The sequence below is a fragment of the Nerophis ophidion genome, linkage group LG16, assembly GCF_033978795.1.
Source record: "Nerophis ophidion isolate RoL-2023_Sa linkage group LG16, RoL_Noph_v1.0, whole genome shotgun sequence".
In the NCBI taxonomy this organism is placed as follows: domain Eukaryota; kingdom Metazoa; phylum Chordata; class Actinopteri; order Syngnathiformes; family Syngnathidae; genus Nerophis; species Nerophis ophidion.
The window spans coordinates 10,178,938-10,196,417 of NC_084626.1; the positions used below are offsets into that span (position 1 = coordinate 10,178,938).

The 17,480-nt window shown below is 36.9% G+C and overlaps 1 protein-coding gene across 4 annotated transcripts in view; it reads right to left on the bottom strand.

Moving 5' to 3' along the window:
* ampd2a (adenosine monophosphate deaminase 2a) overlaps positions 1 to 17,480 on the bottom strand; it is an 86,169-nt gene that overhangs the window by 41,415 nt on the left and 27,274 nt on the right. Inside the window, exon 1 of one of the 4 annotated variants that reach the window (XM_061922729.1) lies at positions 5,313 to 5,684. The exons of the other annotated variants lie outside the window; for them this stretch is intronic. The gene's annotated coding sequence lies outside the window, so the exon portion shown is untranslated. Of the gene's footprint in view, positions 1 to 5,312; positions 5,685 to 17,480 lie in introns of those variants that run through there. 4 annotated transcript variants of the gene reach the window in all.

A 17,480-nucleotide genomic window follows, 5' to 3' on the forward strand; every position in this document is an offset into this window, starting at 1 on the left:
ATGAAATTAAACAATGGATGTCCGCTAACTTTTTGCAACTCAACGCCAAAAAAACGGAAATGCTGATTATCGGTCCTGCTAGACACCGAACTCTATTTAATAATACAACTCTAACATTTGACAACCAAACAATTAAACAAGGCGACTCGGTAAAGAATCTGGGTATTATCTTCGACCCAACTCTCTCCTTTGAGGCACACATTAAAAGCGTTACTAAAACGGCCTTCTTTCATCTCCGTAATATCGCAAAAATTCGCTCCATTCTGTCCACTAAAGACGCTGAGATCATTATCCATGCGTTTGTTACGCCTCGCCTCGACTACTGTAACGTATTATTTTCGGGTCTCCCCATGTCTAGCATTAAAAGATTACAGTTGGTACAAAATGCGGCTGCTAGACTTTTGACAAGAACAAGAAAGTTTGATCACATTACGCCTGTACTGGCTCACCTGCACTGGCTTCCTGTGCACTTAAGATGTGACTTTAAGGTTTTACTACTTACGTATAAAATACTACACGGTCTAGCTCCATCCTATCTTGCCGATTGTATTGTACCATATGTCCCGGCAAGAAATCTGCGTTCAAAGGACTCCGGCTTGTTAGTGATTCCCAAAGCCCAAAAAAAGTCTGCGGGCTATAGAACGTTTTCCGTTCGGGCTCCAGTACTCTGGAATGCCCTCCCGGTAACAGTTCGAGATGCCACCTCAGTAGAAGCATTTAAGTCTCACCTTAAAACTCATTTGTATACTCTAGCCTTTAAATAGACTCCCTTTTTAGACCAGTTGATCTGCTGTTTCTTTTCTTTTTCTTCTATGTCCCACTCTCCCCTGTGGAGGGGGTCCGGTCCGATCCGGTGGCCATGTACTGCTTGCCTGTGTATCGGCTGGGGACATCTCTGCGCTGCTGATCCGCCTCCGCTTGGGATGGTTTCCTGCTGGCTCCGCTGTGAACGGGACTCTCGCTGCTGTGTTGGATCCGCTCTGGACTGGACTCTCGCGACTGTGTTGGATCCATTGTGGATTGAACTTTCACAGTATCATGTTGGACCCGCTCGACATCCATTGCTTTCCTCCTCTCTAAGGTTGTCATAGTCATTATTGTCACCGACGTCCCACTGGGTCATTATTGTCACCGATGTCCCACTGGGTGTGAGTTTTCCTTGCCCTTATGTGGGCCTACCGAGGATGTCGTGGTGGTTTGTGCAGCCCTTTGAGACACTAGTGATTTGGGGCTATATAAGTAAACATTGATTGATTGAAACCTCCTCTTTGAGTCAAAAGTAGAGGAACAAATATGAATGATGCCTGTTGAAAAGTGCTGTTTGCAAACTGTTAGTATCAGTTGAAATTTTGTTCACAATAATTTTCCGTCTTCGTCATAGTCAACGACCTATTCTCCCTTGACAAAATTAGGACGCTAACTGATGGAAACAAAATCACGTTGATTAAAACAAATAAATAATTTGAAAATTTATTCAACAAATTAAAATGTTGGCATAAAAAAAATCCAATCATATTAAATTTTGTGTGACAAAATATCCAATCAGAGTTGCATCTGGGAGAGGGTAGGGGATCCAATCAGAACTACGGTCTTTGTAAACCCTGATTTTTCACGTGGAAAACAAGATTCAATACAATAGGTCTTCACGCACTTCCCTTTTTGCGGCGCTAACAACAAAACATGTAAACCCTATGGTTCCAATTTCTCCAGCAAAAATACTGCACACTTGAAGCGCTGTCTGCAGACTAACCCTCGGGACACTGATGCAACAGTAAGTTGGGCAAAGCTAACATTTCAAAATGACTCTTACTGTACTGACTTACTGTTACTACTAAATTTTTATTTTATTTTAATCTTCTATTTTTTTCTCCCATTCCCCCCCCCCTTGTTTACCTGTATCTCATCTTTTTTGTAAGGGGCGCTGGAAGCCGGCAGACCCGTCAGCGATCCTGTTCTGTCTCCCTGTAATGTTTGTCTAAACTTAAATGGGATTGTGCTGAACATTTTAATTTTCCTGAAGGAACTCTCCTGACGGAATAAATAAAGTACTATCTAATCTAATCTAAAGACGGTACATCAGGAGCAACGCAGCCTACTTTACCATATGTCCGACAATAAATACTAAAACTACTTTTGTAGACCATAATGCGGTGAGCTGACCCGAGCTTACCAGACAATATGATAAGTAAGATGTATAGCACGCACGCGCACACACACACACACACACACACACACACACACACACACACACACACACACACACACACACACACACACACACACACACACACACACACACACACACACACACACACACACACACACACACACACACACACACACACACACACACACACAGGGTTTTCTTTATTTTCATGACTATTCAAATTGTAGATTGTCAGTGAAAGCATCAAAACTATGAATGAACACATTTGGAGTTATGGACGTAATAAAAAAAGGTGAATGAACTAAAAACATGTTTACCCTGATTACTGTTTTGCACACTCTTGGCATTCTCTGGATGAGCTTCAAGAGGTAGTCACCTGAATGGGTTTTCACTTCACAGGTGTCACAGTTTTGATGCCTGCAGTGACAATCTACAATGTAAATAGTCATGAAAATAAAGAAAACAAATTGAAACGAGAAGGTGTTTTTATCATATTGGATATGTATTGTGTGTTTTTTTTTCTTTTTCTCTCTCTTTCTTTTAAATTGTAATTTTACTGCATTTTTTACATCATGGCCAAGGGACTACAGATTAAAACTAGCTCTCTAACCAATTATGTCTTTTTTAACCATGTGTTTTATGAAATTGCATTGTCCCCTTTGAAATAAACTAATCTAATCTAAAACGTTTAGCCTGTACTGTACTGTTTACGGGACAGTGGCCAAAATGGCAACTGTAGTTATAGCAAATATAGAATACAACTAATTTTTTTCTTTATATAATCATAAAAATGCAAACATATTTTCATGGACAGTACACTAAGTTATTCAGGGTTGATTTATTACGTTGTACAGCAAATGTAATAACCTTATTAAAAATGGTAACAGGAATTTAGTGGAATTTAGTTGACTAAAACGAAATTATTTGAGATGACTAAAATATGACTATAAATAAAATACACTTTCTTTAAAAGACTGAGAAAAACCAAGTTAAAAACTGCAGTCAAAATGAACACTGGTTAGTAACAGAAAGGAAGTAGGGTGACAGGTCACATGACAGCCTCTAAGAGGAACAGTAGACCACAAACCAAAGTCTGTCATATACCATGTATGCCCACAGAAAACCACATAACAGCTGCTCTACACAAAAACACCAACGCCATTACATTCAGGTAAATTTTGTAATATACTGTGTAGCCAACTCACAGCCTTTTTGGGCTGTTCTTGCACTCATTTGCCGCATGTGTGCTCATCATGTTGTGATTAAGCCACTGGGAAATACTACAGCAGATGCCCGCTGCAATAAAGAAGAGTACCATCAAGAGGATCTGCAGCTTAGCAACAGAGCGGCCTAGCAAATGCCTGACGCAGGCGCCTCGTCCATATGTCCTTCCCCATGAGAAAAAGCACACAGTCAGCATATTGCACGCTGAGTTTCCCAACACCTCACTTGTGCAACCTTCTTGGCGTGATAAGCAGGTGCTGAAACTTGTGCGGGTGTATTCAAGGTCCCAACACACTGCTTGTATGAGTGGGGATGAATGAGTGCTGAGTTATGGCAGTGTTTTTCAACTAGTGTACCAATGTTTGGTGTGCTGTGGGAGATTATGTAATTTCACTCTTTGGGTTTAAAATATTTTTTGCAAACCAGCAATTATAGCCTGAAAATTATGTGTTGTTGAGTGTCGGTGCTGTCGAGAGCTCGGCAGAGTAACCGTGTAATACTCTTCCATATCAGTAGGAGGCAGCCGGTAGCTAATTGCTTTGCAGATGTCGGAAACAGTGGGAGACAGTGTACAGGTAAAAAAGGTGTTTAAGAGTATAATCCAAAAATAAACAAAAAGGTGAGTGGCCCTAAGAAAAGGCATTGAAGCTTAGGGAAGGCTATGTAGGACAAAACTAAAATTGAACTGGCCACAAAGAATGCTGGATGACAGCAAAGACTTACTGTGGAGCAAATGTGTAAAGACAATTTTAGAGAAAAAAATAAAACCTTAAAAATTATTTTAGGATTTTTAAACACATACCTTTTTACCTTTTAAATTCGTTCCTCTTCTTTCCTGACCATTTAAATCAATGTTCAAGTATTTTTTTTTTTATTGTAAAGAATAATAAATACATTTTTATTTAATTCTTCATTTTAGCTTCTGTTTTTTCGACAAAGGGTATTTGTGAAATATTTCTTCAAAATTATGATTAAAATACAAAACAATTATTCTGGCAAATCTAGAATATCTGTACAATCAAATTTAAATCTTATTTAAAAGTCTTTTGAATTGATTTAAAAATTGTTGTTTTGGAAAATCTAGAAGAAATGATGATTTGTCTTTGTTTGAAATATAGCTTGGTCCAATTTGTTATATATTCTAACAAAGTGCAGATTGGATTTTAACCTATTTAAAACATGTCATCAAAATTCTAAAATTAATCTTAATCAGGAAAAATTAATAATGATGTTCCATAAATTCTTTTTTATTCAAAAAGATTCAAATTAGCTAGTTTTTCTCTTCTTTTTTCAGCTGATTTTGAACTTCAAAGAGTCGAAACTGAAGATAAACAATGCTTCAAAATTTAACTTTAATTTTTTTCCTGTTTTCTCCTCTTTTAAACCGTTCAATTAAGTGTTTTTCTCATCATTTATTCTCTACAAAAAACCTTCCGTAAAAGGAAAAAAAATGTACGACGGAATGACAGACAGAAATACCCATATACATACATACATACATACATATATATATATATTAGATGTATTCATTAAGAGTAAACTGAGCAAATTGGCTATTTCTGGCAATTTATTTGTGTATCAAACTGGTAGCCCTTCGCATTAATCAGTACCCAAGAAGTAGCTCTTGGTTTCAAAAAAGTTGGTGACCCCTGCACTACACACAGGAAAACAGCTAAAAACTCAAGAAGTCACATTGTGATGTGACAGATGTTGACAGTACACCTACTTTGAGACAAGTGCTATATTGCTGCATGCAAGTTATGGTTTAAAGTCATATCCAACACTTGCGACAAGGACTTTTCACTGTCAACTGAGTTCCGTTTTTTAATTATTTCTGCTGGTGGTGTGCTTCCGGATTTATTCAAGGCAAAATATGTTTAGTGTTTCTCAAAAAAGGTTGAGAAACACTGAGTTACGGTACCTCCTCTCCCCTGTCTTGATAGTCCAACTCTCCCAGTTAGTGACGCAGTGGCCTGGTCTGAGCTCCTGCGGGATGCCGGGAGTCTGGGACATCTAACTAGGCCTGGGACGGCAGCTGTACCCTCCCCCGCTGCACGGACAGCAAACAGTGAGGAGCTGGTCGAGCGCCACAACGACCTCTCTTGTTCCTGTCTGCTTGTAGGTCCTCTCGCCAGCTTCTATGGTGCTGATCCGGTTCCCACCCCGCCTTCTCAGAGCCTTTTCTTCTTGCCTCTGGGTTCCTTTCAGCTGTTTCTTGGATCGCGCCGGTTTTCAGTGCTCGAACAGCACAGTCTTCAATCTCCCTGATTTAAATACTGGGCTGGATCATACCACGTGGCATACAAAAGGGGGAGGGGTCAGGGCAAACCATCTCAGGCTTCATTGTGCGGTAAAATAGAGGCGGCCCAAGCCACGAAGCCCCGCCCACCCTCAGCTCCTCCTCCTATCTCACACCTTTTACATATATTCTCTAACAAAAGTATGTGTTATTTTTTTTGCAACACAACTTATTTGCTCACAAAATGCTCATTTTCAATTAGATAGTGACATTTAAATATTATTTATGTATTTATACACACACACACATATACTGTAGGTAGGTATGTACATACATTTTTGTATATTATTTTATATATATATATATATATATATATATATATATATATATATATATATATATATATATATATATACATATATACAACCCCCGTTTCCATATGAGTTGGGAAATTGTGTTAGATGTAAATATAAACGGAATACAATGATTTGCTAATCCTTTTCAACCCATATTCAATTGAATGCACTACAAAGACAAGATATTTGATGTTCAAACTCATAAACTTTTTTTTTTTTTTGCAAATAATAATTAACTTAGAATTTCATGGCTGCAACACGTGCCAAAGTAGTTGGGAAAGGGCATATTTACCACTGTCTTACATCACCTTTTCTTTTAACAACACTCAATAAACGTTTGGGAACTGAGGAAACAAATTGTTGAAACTTTGAAAGTCTAGTTCTTTCCCATTCTTGTTTTATGTAGAGCTTCAGTTGTTCAACAGTCCGGGGTCGCCGCTGTAGTATTTTACGCTTCATAATGCGCCACACATTTTCGATGGGAGACAGGTCTGGACTGCAGGCAGGCCAGGAAAGTACCCACACTTTTTTTTACGAAGCCACGCTGTTGTAACACTTGTCTTGCTGAAATAAGCAGGGGCATCCATGATAACGTTGCTTGGATGACAACATATGTTGTTCCAAAACCTGTATGTACCTTTCAGCATTAATGGTGCCTTCACAGATGTGTAAGTTACCCATGCCTTGGGCACTAATACAACCTCATACCATCACAGATGCTGCCTTTTGAACTTTGCGCCTATAACAATCCGAATTGTTATTTTCCCATTTGTTCTGGAGGACACCACGTCCTCTGTTTCCAAATATAATTTGAAATGTGGACTCATCAAACTATAGAACACCTTTCCACTTTGCATCAGTTCATCTTAGATGAGCTCGGGCCCAGCCAAGCCGGCGGCGTTTCAGGATATTGTTGATAAATGGGTTTGGCTTTGCATAGTAGAGTTTTAACTTGCAATTACAGATGTAGCAACCAACTGTAATTACTGACAGGGGTTTTACGTAGTGTCCCCTAGCCCATGTGGTGATATCCTTTACACACTGATGTCGGTTTTTGATACAGTACCGTCTGAGGGATCAACGGTCCATAATATCATCGCTTACGTGCAGTGATTTCTCCAGATTCTCTGAACTTTTTGATGATTTTACCGACCGTAGATGGTAAAATCTCTAAATTCCTTGCAGTAGCTCCTTGAGAAATGTTGTTCTAAAATTGTTCGACAATTTGCTTACAAAGTGGTGACCCTCACCCCATCCTTGTTTGTGAATTAATTAACATTTCATGGAAGCTGCTTTTATATCCAATCATGGCACACAACTGTTCACAATTAGCCTGCACACCTGTGGGATGTTCCATATAAGTGTTTGATGAGCATTCCTCAACTTTATTAGTATTTATTGCCACCTTTCCCAACTTCTTTGTCATGTGTTGCTGGTATCAAATTCTAAAGTTAATGATCATTTGCAAAAAAAAAATGTTTATCATTTTGAACATCAAATGTGTTGTCTTTGTAGCATATTCAACTGAATATGAGTTGAAAATAATTTACAAAAAACATTTTATTCTGTTTATATTTATATCTAACACAATTTCCCAACTCATATGGAAACAGGGTTTGTACATGGCCCTGCGATGAGGTAAGGACTTGTCCAGGGTGTACGCGATAGGGCGGGTACTAGGCGCAACCCCAAAGGGAATATGCATATATATATATATATATATATATATATATATATATATATATATATATATAAGAACACAGTACAGGCCAACATTTTGGACACACATTCTCATTCTGAGAGTGAGGGACGCAAACAGACTGGACAAGTTGGTAGAGAAGGCCAGTAACGTGGTGGGAGTGGAGCTGGACTCTCTAGCGGTGGTGTCAGAGAGGAGAGGTCTAGCAAAACTCCTAGCCATTATGGACAACACCTCCCACCCACTACACTCGGACCTTGCGGAGAGAATGAGCATGTTCAGTGGAATGCTCAGACTCCCAAAATGTAACACGGAACGACACAGGAGGTCCTTCATACAGACAGCCATCAGACTGTATAATGCATATGTTCCTTCTTGACTGCACTTAAATGTAAAATATATTTATATTATTCATATATTATATATAATACTTAATATATTTTCTATATTATTTATTATTATTATTGTTAATTGTGAGCGAACTGTGGTGCTGAATTTCCCCCTGGAATCAATAAAGTACTTTCTATTCTATTTTATTCTATTCACTGTGTTTTCTTTATTTTCATGACTATTTACATTGTAGATTGTCACTGACGGCATCAAAACTATGAATGAATACATGTGGAGTTATGTACTTAACAAAAAAATGTGAAATAACTGAAAACATGTTTTATACTCTAGTTTCTTCAAAATAGCCACAATTAGTTGGACACATCTTCGAACGCGGGGCGTGGCGCAGTGGAAGAGTGCCCGTGCGCAACCCGTGGGTCCCGGGTTCAATCCCCACCAAGTACCAACCTCGTCATGTCCGTTCTGTCCTTGAGCAACACACTTCACCCTTGCTCCTGATGGGTGCTCGTTAGCGCCTTGGATGGCAGCTCGCTCCATCAGTGTGTGAATGTGTGTGTGAATGGGTAAATGTGGAAGTAGTGTCAAAGCGCTTTGAATACCTTCAAGGTAGAAAAGCGTTATACAATACAATCCATTTATTCGATGCATTTTCTTTATTTTCATGACTATTTACATTGTAGATTGTCACTGAAGGCATCCAAACTATGAATGAACACATGCAGAGTTATGTACTTAACAAAAAAAGGTGAAATAACCGAAAACATGTTTTATATTATAGTTTCTTTAAAATAGCCACAATTAGTTAGACACACCTTCTCATTCGATGTGTTTTTTTTATTTTCATGACTATTTACATTGTAGATTGTCACTGAAGGCATCCAAACTATGAATGAACACATGTGGAGTTATGTACTTAACAAAAAAAAGGTGAAATAACCGAAAACATGTTTTGTATTATAGTTTCTTTAAAATAGCCACAATTAGTTAGACACACCTTCTCATTCGATGTGTTTTTTTTATTTTCATGACTATTTACATTGTAGATTGTCACTGAAGGAATACAAAATATGAATGAACACGTGGAGTTATGTACTTAACAAAAATTGGTCAAATACTGTAACTGAAACATGTTTTATATTCTAGATTCTTCTTTGCTCTGATTACTGCTTTGCACACTCTTAGCATTCTCTTGATGAGCTTCAAGAAGTAGTCACCTGAAATGGTTTTTACTTCACAGGTGTGGCAGGGTTGATTAGTGGAATTTATTGCTTGGGACCATCAGTTCTGTTGTGAATTAGAAGGTGTGTCCAAACTTTTATATATATATATATATATATATATATATATATATATATATATATATATATATATATATATATATATATATAAATACTTGGTCGTCACTTGTTTAAATAAATTCATTTATTTTCCTACTTTGCTTCTTATAACTTTCAGAAAGACAATTTTAGAGAAAAACTACAACCTTAAAAATGATTTTAGGATTTTTAAACACATATACCTTTTCACCTTTTAAATTCCTTCCTCCTCTTTCCTGACAATTTAAATAAATGTTTAAGTATTTTCTTTTTTTTAGCTTCTGTTTTTTCGACAAAGAATATCTGTGAAATATTTCTTCAAACTTATTATGATTAAAATTCCCAAAAGATATTCTGGCAAATCTAGAAAATCTGTAGAATCAAATTTAAATCTTCTTTCAAAGTCTTTGAAATTTTATTTAAAATTTTTTGTTCTGGAAAATCTACAAGAAATAATGATTTGTCTTTGTTAGAAATATAGTTTGGTCCAATTTGTTATATATTCTAACAAATTGCAGATTTGATTTTAACCTATTTAAAACATGTCATCAAAATTCTAAAATTAATCTTAATCAGGAAAAATTAAATAATGACGTTCCATGAATTATTTATTTAATTTTTTCAAAAAGATTCTTATTAGCTAGTTTTTCTCTTAAAATTTTTTTCGGTTTAATTTTGAATTTTAAAGAGTTGAAATTGAAGATAAACTGTGTTGCAAAATTTAATTTTCCTTTTTTTTGTGTTTTCTCCTCAATTAAGTTTTTTTTTCATCATTTATTCTCTACGAAAAACCTTCCGTAGAAGGAAAAAAAATGTACGATGGAATGACAGACAGAAATACCCTTTTTTTTTAAATATATATATATATATATAGATTTATATATTAAAGGTAAATTGAGCAAATTGGCTATTTCTGAAAATTTATTTAAGTGTGTATCAAACTGGTAGCCCTTCGCATTAATCAGTACCCAACAAGTAGCTCTTGGTTTCAAAAAGTTTGGTGACCCCTGGACTGGACTTTCACATTATAAAGTCGGGACCCGGGATGGACCACTCCTGATGCATCAGTTGGTGACGTCTCGGAGCACCCACTTGTCTACATGCAAGAGAATCCCCTGCTGGCCCCACTATGGACTGGACTCTCACATGTTTGACCCTATCCACTCGACATCCATTGCACTGGTCACCCAAGGGTGGGGGTCCCCACAGATACGGTCCCTCCCAAGGTTTTTTGTCGTTCCCATTGGGTTGAGTTTTTTCTTGCCCTGATTTGGGATCTAAGCCGAAGATATCGTCGTGGCTTGTGCAGCACTTTGAGACATTTGTGGTTACGGGCTATATAAGTAAACCTTGATTGATTGTAGGAAATAGCACTAAATAAAATAACCACAAAAAACAAGTGAACAATTTGGTAAGATACTGGATTCGTTGCACTGCGTTAACACATGACCAAACAAACCGTAATAGATTTGCAAACTAAAATTTGTTGTAACCGGACCCCAAATGACACGTGTGAACCGCTCTGTTTCCTGCAATGTTCATTTCGCCTGATGAACACATGACGTTGAGGGAGTTTCCTTCCTGGCTCACATGGCTGCTGCTGCTGTTGCTGCAACACAACTAAAGCAAGGCCTGAACATGGCAGGCATTATTACTGGAGCTAATCCGGAATCCTGCATGAAAAAAAATCCTGGGTGAATTAAACTCAGGAGAATACACATTGAGCACTTTGTCACTCTGTTGTGCTGCATCAAGAGGGTTCTCAGAGCACACTATCTTTCCCCACAGCAAACACAAATTCCCAGCAGTAGTGTGGTTACACACTGAGGTTTGCACATTACTATTAAAACATTAAAACATTTCACAGCTTTCACCATATGTGAATAAAACATAGGGCGTGCCATGTTTTATCACATATGAAAGGTAGGTACTAGATACTTCACTGACAAGCAGTCCAAAGGTGGAAGTAATAAAAGCAATGTTGCAATGTTTATTGAATGTTTTCCAAATTTACAAGACTCACATGTATGTAGCACCAACTCCACCCCAACACACACCATCAGTTCACTTATTGGAGACCAAACCACACTTAAAGACAAGATACTCAACAAAGAAAAAAACATTTACAAAAAATAGAATTAAAGGCCTACTGAAACCCACTACTACCCACCACGCAGTCTGATAGTTTATATATCAATGATGAAATATTAACATTGCAACACATGCCAATACGGCCTTTTTAATTTACTAAATTGCAATTTTAAATTTCCCAGGAGTTCTTCTTGAAAACGCCGGGTAATGATGACGTGTACGCTTGACGTCACGGGCTGTTAGGAAATATGAGCGCTGCACACACACACAGCTAAAAGTTGTCTGCTTTAACTGCATAATTACACAGTATTTTGGACATCTGTGTTGCTGAATCTTTTGCAATTTGTTCAATTAATATTGGAGAAGTCAAAGTAGAAAGATGGAGTTGGGAAACTTTAGCCTTTAGCCACACAAACACACAGTGATTCCTTGTTTAAAATTCACAGAGGTGAAACTTTACTATGGATCAGAGCACGGTCAAGCAAACATGGATCCCAACCAAATGTCAACCAGCAGGTTACACTGAGAAAATTGTGGTTAAAAAGTCGCTTCTTACCGGAGATCAGCTGAGCTTGTGCCGCGCATAAAGCTTCCGTCAACTTCCCTGAGACACTGCACTTTAACACACCCCTGAACACACACCTCCGACTATCAGGTACTGTTAATCTCACTACAACACTAGCAACACAATAGAAAGATAAGGGATTTCCCAGAATTATCCTAGTAAATGTGATTCGGTGATTCCTTGTTTAAAATTCACAGAGGTGAAACTTTACTATGGATCACAGCAAACATGGATCCCAACCGAATGTCAACCAGCAGGTTTCAGTGAGAAAATTGTGGTAAAAAGTCGCTTCTTACCGGAGATCAGCTGAGCTTGTGCCGCCCATAAAGCTGCCGTCGACTTCCCTGAGACACTGGCGTCAACACACTTCTGTTTTTTCGACGAAGAATATTTGTGATATATTTCTTCAAAATTATTATGATTAAAATTCAAAACAATTATTCTGGCAAATCTACAAAATCTGTACAATGAAATTTAAATCTTATTTAAAAGTCTTTTGAATTTCTTTTAAAATTTTTGTTCTGGAAAATCTAGAAGAAATAATGATTTGTCTTTGTTAGAAATATAGCTTGGTCCAATTTGTTATATATTCGAACAAAGTGCAGATTGGATTTTAACCTATTTAAAACATGTCATCAAAATTCTAAGATTAATCTTAATCAGGAAAAATTACTAATGATGTTCCATAAATTATTTTTTACAATTTTTCAAAAAGATTCTAATTAGCTAGTTTTTCTCTTCTTTTTTTCGGCTGATTTTGAATTTCAAAGAGTCAAAATTGAAGATAAACAATGTTTCAAAATTAAATTTTCATTTTTTTCCTGTTTTCTCCTCTCTTAAACCGTTCAATTAAGTGTTTTTTCATCATTTATTCTTTACAAAAAACCTTCCGTAAAAGGAAAAAAAATGTACGATGGAATGACAGACAGAAATACCCATTTTTTTATGTATATATAGATTTATTTATTAAAGGTAAATTGAGCAAATTGGCTATTTCTGGCAATTTATTTAAGTGTGTATCAAACTGGTAGCCCTTCGCATTAATCAGTACCCAAGAAGTAGCTCTTGGTTTCAAAAAGGTTGGTGACCCCTGATCTAGATGCACACCGAATCGCCATTTAAGGTATAGATGCACACCCAAGTGTCCTTAATTGAACAATATTACAGTCTTAAACTCTAAAGGCTTAGTGGCTACATGCGTCGACAGCAATTTTTTGTTTTTTTACTTAAATTCATATGTGCCGCTTTAGTCATTGTTGATTTAGGTTGCACATTAGAGTTACAGGAAAAAAAAGGGAGTTATTTGCTTTCATAAAAACGTTATCATAATGATATTATGATATGATAAATGGGTCCAAAAAGTATTTGATAAAGTTGTTATTAAATACTTTTTGGTCCCATTTGTTTTTAACAAAATAAATCAAGTATTGTGAGTGTATCTTACCTTTCTGTATTTGAAGCAGCAATAGCTATTCTCCATGAAAACATACTTTGTATGATTGCATTCATTTTGTCTTAAAGTCCAGTTTAGAGAAGTATTTCATCTTGGATACAGTATATAATCCTCCATATTGGCAGAAACATTCATTTAATTCAATTTCATTCCAAGAAATTAAACAATATTTTTGCATCCGACAAAAAACACCCACAAACGCTGGCTTACTCTAATAAAAATGTAATGTTTTTTATAAATACAGTTAAAAAAATAAAATAAAATTTAAAAAATGCTGGCTTCCGCTGGAGAGACCTGTGTCTGCTAGCTTGAGCGCCCCCACTTTCCCAATGTGGTGAGTGAGAGTACTGCTGAGGCATTAAATTGCATGTTGAAAATATATCACCCCCTACCTTGAGGCAGGGGTACTTGCTGCCTCATGGCCTGCCTTTTCCACGTGGCAACAAGCATGCGCCCCCTAGCACGCACACGCTCAATACACACTGTGTGTAGCCGTGGAGGCACCACCTGTGTCTGCCTCACTTCTCATCTGCTGCATTGTTTTGATCAGGAAACATCGAATTTCTGCGATTTTGACCCTGAAAATGATCAAAATATTAAGGAACCACACCAAAATCACATAGAAAGCATAAACCAAAAGATAAATATTAAAAGGTATTTTATTTTATTACTTTGTTTTGGAACATCTCATGGTTAAGCCACCTGGTGGCAGGTGAGGCACTGCCTCACTTGCCTCCCCTGACAGCACGTCACTGGTGGACAGCACCTTTTAGCTCTGATTTCCAAAATTGTGTACACGACTGAATTGGGGTCTTAAAGCCGCTTATGTGGACACTTATACTGCTATCTGGTGTCGTCAGAAGAGTATAACATACAATGGAATTTGGAAAAACCAGTGTAAAAATAAGAATTAGCATGTCACTAAACATGAAGTACACATACGTGTATTTATGGACATAAGTACATCATATCAAAATATGATTCTTACTTTTTATTCTAATTAGGGTCCAATAAGCCCAAATAGCAAAGAGAAATAAAAAAAAAAAAAAACAGCTTGGGCCTTAAGAGGTTAGACCTAACCCATTTGTCAACACAAACAAGTATTGAATAATTAAAGTAGCTCATTACTTACACATACAAAGTATCCAAAGCAGAAGCTCACTAGAAAGTATCCAGTGACAAATGTGTCCGCATCATTTAATTTATCGCGTCATGAGTTCAACTTTATAAAGTTTAAAAAACAATTACCTCTCCATCTCAACCTAATTTACGGCAACATAAATCCATTCCAGACGGGTAATGACATTACCCGTTACATTTAAACCAGTGTGGGTGGCACTGGGAGCAGGTGGGTAAAGTGTCTTGCCCAAGGACACAACGGCAGTGACTAGGATAGCGGAAGCGGGGATTGAACCTGCAACCCTGAAGTTGCTGGCGGGCCGCTCTACCAACCTAGCTATGCCCATCACAGATCACTTATATTTACATGATTTCCTGCTAGAAAAATCCCACACTTTATCTGGTTTTAATTATAAAACCTGTTTCATATAGATAGGATATTCCTTCCAAAATGAGATGAACTTTAGTGCAACAGACTCAGCACACTGTGAACTGTTAAAGGGGAGAAGATATGTAGGCTGGGTGTACTTGATGCTCTGACCACTGAGTCAATAGAGACACATTCCACTTGAATGAAGACGTCACCAGTGTGTGACTGCATGGGAAAAAATGAGCCAAGTTATAATATAAACACGGCCACAGTAAGACAGACATCCCTAGACCAGCTGAGGTCAGAGTATAATAAAAGCGGTCAGCTGACACGAGTTCATGAGGGATCAAACCGCACGGAGGGATTAAAATGAAAAAGCATCTGGAGCAAGAGAAAATGAAGCAATTTGTGTAGCCTACTTTAGCAGTCAAATGTCAGCCATCATATTCAGACTGCACTGCTGTGTAATGTGCAGTGTGATCCAGCAGAGGGCGTTCTTGGGTTTGATTTATCTTTCAGCTTGGCAAGTAAAGTTTACAGGGATCACTGGTTTGTGTCAGTGTATTTTTTTCATTTAAACAAGCAATAACCACAGTGATTACCAAAAATACTTTGCCTCTGTTGATGATCTGGTCAACCTTATAATAACTGACCCACCTGTTAGTGTGAGTGTGTGAGGCCCTCGAAAATCCCTTTCGCACCATTGAAAAGCTTCTTCTGTTAGACAATAGCTCGCTGGGTTACACATAACAGCAGAAAGGCGTAGAATTATCCATACAAACTCAAGAGCCCAAAATATGACACACCCAATGATTTATTTGGTCTATTTGGCATGTTAGGGTATTTATCTATTTTAAGTGGTCACAACTAGGACAAAAGTCAGTCAACAAGTGTCACACATTGTCATGACAGTGTGCAGTGACAGAGGGGGACAGTATATACTCACACTACTCTTCTTCGGTTCTTGGCCCTGCACTCTTCAGCATCTACATGCTACATAGGTGGCATCATGCGCCAATACGGTGTTCGCTTTCACTGTTATGCTGATGAAACCCAACTCTACATGCAACTAAAGCTGACCAACACACCAATTGTAGTCAGCTGTAGGCGTGTCTGAATGAAATTAAAAAATGGATGTCCGCTAACTTTTTGCAACTCAACGCTAAGAGTTGAGATGGCGACTTGTCCAGGGTGTACCCCGCCATCCGCCCGATTGTAGCTGAGATAGGCACCAGCGCCCCCCACGACCCCAAAGGGAATAAGCGGTAGAAAATGGGTGGGTATATATGTATATATATATATATATATATATACATATATATATATATATATATATATATATATATATATATATATATATATATATATATATATATATATATATATATATATATATATATATATATATATATATATATATATATATATATATATATGCTAGACTGCTTCATCCCAAGTGCAGGACTAATAGACTCCAGAACTCCTTTGTCCCACACGCCATTAGACTGTACAACTCCTCTCTGGGACGGGGGACGGGGGGTATTAGGATGACAGGGGATGCAAAACATTAACAGTGCAATACGTTTTCATAACATGGTCACTACTGCCTACTTTGTCTTGTTATATTCTTATTTTACTGTTATATTGTTATTCCCATTGTTTTTATTCTTTTTGTAATATTTCTCTATTTTGTTTCCTTTTAAACCCCCATTATTTACTTTTTACTTTTTTCTTTAAATTGATCTCAACTCTGTACACTGCTGCTGGAATTTTAATTTTCCTGAAGGAACTCTCCTGAAGGAATCAATAAAGTACTATATATATATCTATCTATCTATCTATATATATATATACATATATATATATATATATATATATATATATATATATATATATATACACAGTATATACGTATATATATATATATATATATATATATATATATATATATATATATATATATATATATATATATATATACATATATATTTATATATCAATCAATCAATCAATCAATGTTTACTTATATAGCCCTAAATCACTAGTGTCTCAAAGGGCTGCACAAACCACTACGACATCCTCGGTAGGCCCACATAAGGGCAAGGAAAACTCACACCCAGTGGGACATCGGTGACAATGATGACCCAGTGGGACGTCGGTGACAATGATGACTATGAGAACCTTGGAGAGGAGGTAAGCAATGGATGTCGAGCGGGTCTAACATGATACTGTGAAAGTTCAATCCATAATGGATCCAACACATACATATATATACAGTATATACATATATATATACATATATATATATATACACACATATATACATACATTAATATACATATATACATATACATACACATATATACATATGTATATTGCATATATGTATATTTACATGTATATATACATATATACAATATACATATGAGGGTTGTCCCAATACCAATATTTTGGTACCGGTACCAAAATGTGTTTCGATACTTTTCTAAATAAAGGGGACCACAAAAAATTAACAAAAAATCTTACAGTA